The sequence below is a fragment of the Zea mays genome, chromosome 7 (assembly GCF_902167145.1).
Source record: "Zea mays cultivar B73 chromosome 7, Zm-B73-REFERENCE-NAM-5.0, whole genome shotgun sequence".
Lineage (NCBI taxonomy): Eukaryota > Viridiplantae > Streptophyta > Magnoliopsida > Poales > Poaceae > Zea > Zea mays.
The window spans coordinates 108,584,180-108,591,043 of NC_050102.1; positions in this window are offsets into that span (position 1 = coordinate 108,584,180).

Here is a 6,864-nt window from a genome sequence, read left to right on the forward strand (position 1 = left end):
CCATCATTTTCATCTCATCAACACCTCTCCATTCAGGAAACACCACTTGTAACACACCACGCATACAAAGCCATCCCAGCAAGTAGGGTATGACGCCTCTCAAAGCGGCCCGAACCTGCAGAAAATCGACTGTCTCTCTTACTCTCTCTCTCCCTCTCTCTCGTGCTCCTAGCATGAACTATGGAGCTACGATCAGCGACACCGTCCTACCCAAAAGCACTGCGAGGGTATCCCCGGGTGTGCGGTCGGACACTAGACACCGTCATCTGGCGCGCCAGGTAGGGGGTGTGTCGTTGATCAAAGCTAGCTCAATAGCCATCACCTTCAAGAACAAGATCACTATTCGCCCAGGAGCTATGTTCCGCTTTGGGACCATCTCATGCATAGTGGACGAAGAATGGATTCTACACCGCGTAGCGGACCCACCCGAGAAGAAGCTTTCCTCGGGAATCCCGAGAGAAGCCGGAGCAAGACTGCGGATAGCGCCCCCACTCGCAGCTCGGGGGAAGATGATCCCTTGCGGACCGAGATTCGGGAGCCTTTTAGAGAACAAAGATCAGTTGGTCGGGGTTTCGCTTACCCGAAAAACTCCATTGTCCACCTCACCCACTAAGGAGTGGACACAGATCACTCGGAAGAAGGAAATAAACATCCCGAGTCAGGGAAGGAGAACACGTCAAACCACCTTCCCAATAACTCCGCCCTCAAAGGAGGACAGGAAGAAGAACACCGTCGCGCCGACTCCTTTCTACCCTGACGTCCTCCTCATCCAGGGGAGATTGGAGTCAGCGCCCATCTCTGACGATGAGCCTACCATGCAAGGGGAGGAACCTCCCTAGCGTGATGCCCGGCAACGGAGAAACAAACGCCGGAATGTGCGGCGACATCATGAAGCCGGGGAACGGGATCCGGCGCAGCTCGTGTCTCGGGATGAAGCCTCGAAAGTGGGAGAAACTCCCGACGAATGAGTACACCGAGAAAGACGTAACTCCCTCCGCCGTGATCGCCGACAGGCTCAAGATCGAGAGCGAGAGCTAGCCGAACAAGACACAAGACTCCGGCGACAGAACCCTATCCTCGCTCAAAACTTGTACCCCAATTTCGCTCGAGCACTAAACACGCCGAGTGAAGTTGGAGGAGTACTGGCGTAGATAGCCGACGACCTCTCGCGAACCCCAGACGCGGAAGGTTACCGACAACTGCTTACTGAGGCGGCCAATCATCTTCTACCCCTCGCTCATCCTGCGAACGACCTGCGTCACGTCATCAACAGCCGACAAGACGCGTGGAGCACCATCAACGCTTCGCGTAACCGACGACATGAAAATGAGATAAGGCGCCGGGAGGAGTACGGCCGAGATCACGGAGTACCGGCGCGAAGTCGTGCCACCCGAGTTGAGTCGGCGTCAGCTTCAACCAGTGGCCCATTCCTGGGACGGTCGAGACGACCTAGTACCGACTCCCCTCCCCGGGACCAACGACACAAACATCGGCAGGAAGACACGTGTGAAGTTTCCACGCTCACTCTGCATCTCCGGGCCATCCAATGGCCTCCCAACATCAAGGTCTCCAACGTTGACAAGTACGAGCCCAAGCAGGACCCAGGAGGCTGGTCGACTGTCTACATGACCGCCGCTCAGGCTACTGGGGAAACATAGGACGTCATGGCGGCGTACTTGCCCATTGTCCTAGGGCAAGACGCGCTGCAGTGGCTTCGACACCTGCCACGACACTGCATCAATGATTGGAGTGACTTCAGTCTCTGGTTTATCATGAACTTTCTGTCTCTCTCCGATAAGCCGGTGTAGCCATGGGACCTCAAATCCATCAGGCGCTAGAATGATGAGACCCTCCGATCGTTCCTCAAAAGAATTCAAACAATGAGAAACCACATCCCCAAAGTCGCTGAGGCGGCCGTAATTGAAGACTTCTATCGGGGATCCAACGACTCTGCCTTCGTCCGAGCCATACTCCAAAAGGCGCCAGCCACCTCCGAACAATTGTTCCAGGAGGTAGACATCTACATCACCGTGGATAAGTGTGCCCATGACCTCATCGGAGGCACAAAATCCGCGCCACCCGCCCCACGGCGGGACACGATCCAGCAGTCGGACAAGCGCTGGGAGAAAAGGCCTCACGAGGAGGTGCACACCGCCAGGCCGCCTGCCGCTCGGGCCATGGTGCACCTCGCGGAGGAGTGCCAACACTGGATGAAATCCTCGACTCCCAGTGTCCGTACCACAAGGACATGCGCCACACCCTGCGGAACTGCAGGGACTTCAAACATTTCGTCGGGCATGGCCATCCGTTCTAGCCACTACCTCCACCGCCGCGATGTAGATTTGAATTAGGGTAGTATAGATCGATGTAGATGCAAATATATGAAATAGTTTATGAGCGGGTTAATTTAAAGTAAAGAACAAATAAAGTTTTTTATATGAGCAAAAGGTTCGTATTTTCTTAAAATGTATCGTGCATGGTACATAAAACAAATATAGGGAACATGGTATGGTTTCATTTTGTTTAGGTCATAGTCTACAAACTTATTAGTAGCAGTTGAATTTTTTTATGTAGGCACCTGATAGGAAGAAGGATAATAATGGTTGTCTGTATCTTAGCATTTGTAGTTAGTAGCCATTTTGATATATTGTACATGCATTTTAAATTTGGAATCTATTTCTGGAAGGTCCAATTTGGTGTATTTATTAGAAATTCCTAAGTTGATACCTAGATTCTATCTGGTGCAGTAATCTGTGAGTACTTATGGCAGCATGGAATTTGTGTATGGTACTCATATTGTTAGGCTGTATGTCTGTATATATTCAACGCTTTTAGATCTAAAACTTCTTGTTAGCAAACGGTGAAAGCAGTTATGCAATATGAACCTGAGGTTACTTGGGATAATGGTTCACTTAAATATGGCATGAAATTACGTATGCTATTTGTTGGCCACTTGTTCTCAAATGCTATGAATTAAGAACAAGGCAACACAAATGTTAATAGTTAAAGACCTTCGTCCTTTGAAGCATTATCTCCCTTAGGATATAATGATCTTCAGACGAAGGTCATGAAGGGCAAACCTTCATCATCTTAGTATGTAATGAACAGCAAAAACATATGAGACATATAAAGAGCATGAATAATGATATCAAATCATTATATTATCTATATTCTCATTATATGATCATGAATAAACAATGATGATATTGAATTACATTTGTACCTTCGACTTGACAGTCAGCGTGAACAGTACGGGGGTACTGTTCATCTATTTATAGGCACGGGACGTAGTCCGGACAAAATTACATTAATGCCCTTGACAACTAATCACAATCATGACACAAACTATCAAGGACTATGCAAACTTTTCCTCTTTAAGTCGGTGCCATCCTTTGTCTCAAGCGTATCATCATGCCGAAGATCTTTCCTCTGAACGAGATGATTGGGGAAGTCCTAAATTTTTTTGAAATATATCTTCATCAGCTGACCCCTAACACCATTGTTAGGCTTAGCGTCTTTACCTGGGCCCTTCGAAGCCAAGGAATGAGCCCTGATGCCGAAGCTTTCTGCCACGTGCATGAGTTGCACTATCAGACAAAGGCTAGGATAGATGGTCTTCACAAAAATATTGGTTGTTATAATTTTGCGTATCGCAAGGATACGAAGGCACCAGTCCTCAGCTACCGCACAAAGTGGCCCACCGACTGGAAAAATGAATGGTTTTATATGAAGGCTGATGAGAAAAACAGAGAGAAGCTGATGACCATGGTCATGAGTCCGCTGTCTTTAAACTTCGGAATGACCAGGCCCCTATGCAACATGCAACTGGGGCCGCCATGTCAGTTGGATGAAGTGGAGTTCAGAGTGATAGCTGAGCAAATCAGTACCAGGGACCTGGTGCAGGAATATTTGGCCAACCAGACATACCCAATGTCAAGCGGCTGGGGAATGCTAAAGATGAAAGAAACGAAGAAGAAGCATGAACTTGTTCGACTAGCTTATCGTTTCAAGTTTGAAAAACAGTTTAAAGAGCCTTGCCAAGAATGGCTGGAGATGATTGAAACCATGTGTAATGAAATACTTGGGAATTTTACCAAGAAAGAAGATCAACTGATGACCACAGCCTTCGACACTCGACCCAAACGAAGGTTGAACCGAGTGATGGATGCCTTGAAATTTGAATATCCTCATTATGAAAGGCTTGATAAAGGTGCCGATGGTGTGAAAAGAAAGAGAATTGTCTGTATTCTGAGCAGGCAAGCTGCTAGAATGGTAAAGGAGGATGAAAAAGCTTCAAAGAAAAGAAAATCCACTCATAAGCCGAAGGCTGCTGCTTTGAAGAAAAGAAAGGCTAAAAGTCCAGAGTCGAAGGCAGCATAGGATACTCCTTCGACGCCTCCAGCTGCCGAAGTAGCAGAAATTTTAAAGGTAATGAATGAATCTTTACCTATCAAGTTGCTAAGTCCTCTAGGCCAGAACAGACGAAAATTTTACAGAAGAAGGAAGATCCTTCGGCTACAAAGAAGAAGGTTGTCAGGCAGAAAAAATGAAGAATCGTTACAGTCATGCAAGCCATTGAATGGACGCCACTGTTAGCCTCGGCATCCAAAATAACACCTATTGCAAGTGCCGAGGCCATTGCCGAAGCTGATGCCTCTGCCGAAGTTACAACTGATGCTGAAGCTGCCAACCTTGAGAGTACACTGTCTGGGATTGATAAAATGCTCTCGAATATGGCTGCGGAAGAGACGGCTGTGGCTGCAGAGAAGGTCATGGCCAAAGTGCCTGACAAAGGGAAAAAGATTGCTGATGCTGCTTCGGAAGAAAAGGACTTCGACCTTCGGAACCTGGTCGGTCAAGAATTATCCGAGGCTGAAAAGAAGGAGTTACATGAATATGGTATATCCTATGGCTACCAGCCAGGGGCTATGCTCTTTGGTGGAATCGACGAAGGGGCCTTAGGATGTATTCGAGACCGTACCGGTGCAAAGATAATCGACACTCTGTCGAAGAGTGTTGGCTTCCCGAAGCTTGAAGCTGATATCAGTGGCTACTAGCGACAACATATCATCGGCAGTTTGTTTTACTCCAACTTCAAGGTAAAATTCTGTTGTCTGAATTTCTTTTATTTTTGTGATGAAGTAAGGTTTTCTGATATCGGCTTGTTTCTACAGAGTATGCTGCTAAGTAAGGCACTGAGAATGCAACAAGACCTCAAAGACAAGAAGAATGAAATCATAATCGAGGGCTTGGAAAGCAAAATTAAAGATTACGAAGCCACTCTTGAGAAGAAAGACTTCCCGCTTCAAGCAACGGAGGGTTCCCTCATGGAGCTTCAAACTGAAAATGCCAGATTAAACGAGGGGCTTCTCCAGGCTCAAGAAACCTTAAAGAAAAATTCAGAACGCTTCGAGCAAGAAAAACAAGAACTACAAGCAAAATGCAAAGCCGAAGCGGACAATAATATGAAGGTGCAAGAGTCTATGAAAGAGCTTCAGAATAAGTGCCTGGAATTCGGTAGCCGCTACGTGCAACGGTTGAAAAAGGTCTTCAGCTCGGTTGGGGCCAGCTCCGAAGATATTACCCCTTCGGTTGAAGGCATACCAAACACCTTCGATCATATTGAAAATGAAGTTGATGCTCTTGATGAAGTGATAGCCGGGCATGATGACTTCTGTGCCTTGCTAGCTTCTCGCGGCACAACTGCAGCATTTATGAAGGCTGGTTGCACGCATGCAAAGACGATAAATAGACCAACCTTCAGTCTGTCTCCAATAGATTTGGTTGATATCCCCAGCGAAGCCCGGAGCATTGGAAATAGATTTATAACTCAGATTTGGGCTAAGTGTGGGCGAGAACTGGCTGGTGACGAAGCCCGAAACTTACTCAAACCGGTATGGAACTTATTCCTGTTGCTTGCCTTCTCTTGTAATTACTTTTTACCTTATACCGTTTGTTTGTTTGCAGGATGGTGGTGCCGAAGATTGATAATCCGAAGCACGTTCCGAAGGCTGCTGAAGCTTCTCTTTAGGCCTGCCTGTGTAGAGCTTAGGAACATTTGTATCAACTTTGTAGACAAAACTGTAATCGAGGATTGAACAATGCTATGTATAACTATCCATACCTTGTAATGTATTTTTACCTTTTCATCCATGTACAAGTTGCTTTGCTGTGGACGAAACTTATATTTTTTGAGCCGAAGGCGAAAAACACCTCCCCTTCTTTTCGTACACAACGAAGCATGCTGTTGCGTCACATGTATTCATTTGAAACGAAGCTTCTTTGTATTCATCGAAGCACTATCTGAAAGCTCTCTTGTGGGTTTTGGTGGTTTGGATGACAACCCAATTAAAGGACTAACAAGTGTGCTAAGTGTTGAACAGCTGCTTAATGCAAAGCTAACAAGGTTCAACACAAGTGAACAAGTGTGATGGTCCAAAGACTGGATTATCTATAGATAATGGACATCACAAGTAAGATGGACATTGCTTAAGTGAGACTCAGTGTGCGTAACTCAGAGACAACCGATCAAGCCAAGGATGGTGGCAAGAAGAGCTTCGAGGTACCGAGTGCACGGGAGAAGGTCAAGGAGACCAGGAACCCAAAGCCAGGGGTGAAGAAGAAGACTTGCAAAGTCAAGGTTGATCGAGTTAAGAAGAGTTATGGTGCATCAAGGATCACTACATAAGGACATGACTTACAACCAATGAGGTAACATCTACAATTATGTGGTGTAAGTCATAAGGCTCAAGATCAAGCTCGAGAAGTGAACATGGGTTGGGGCTCAGATATGTCAATCTAGATCAAGTCAAGTTGACTTGATGGTTTAGAGTCCAACATCGACCTCAAACAAGCCAAATTGGG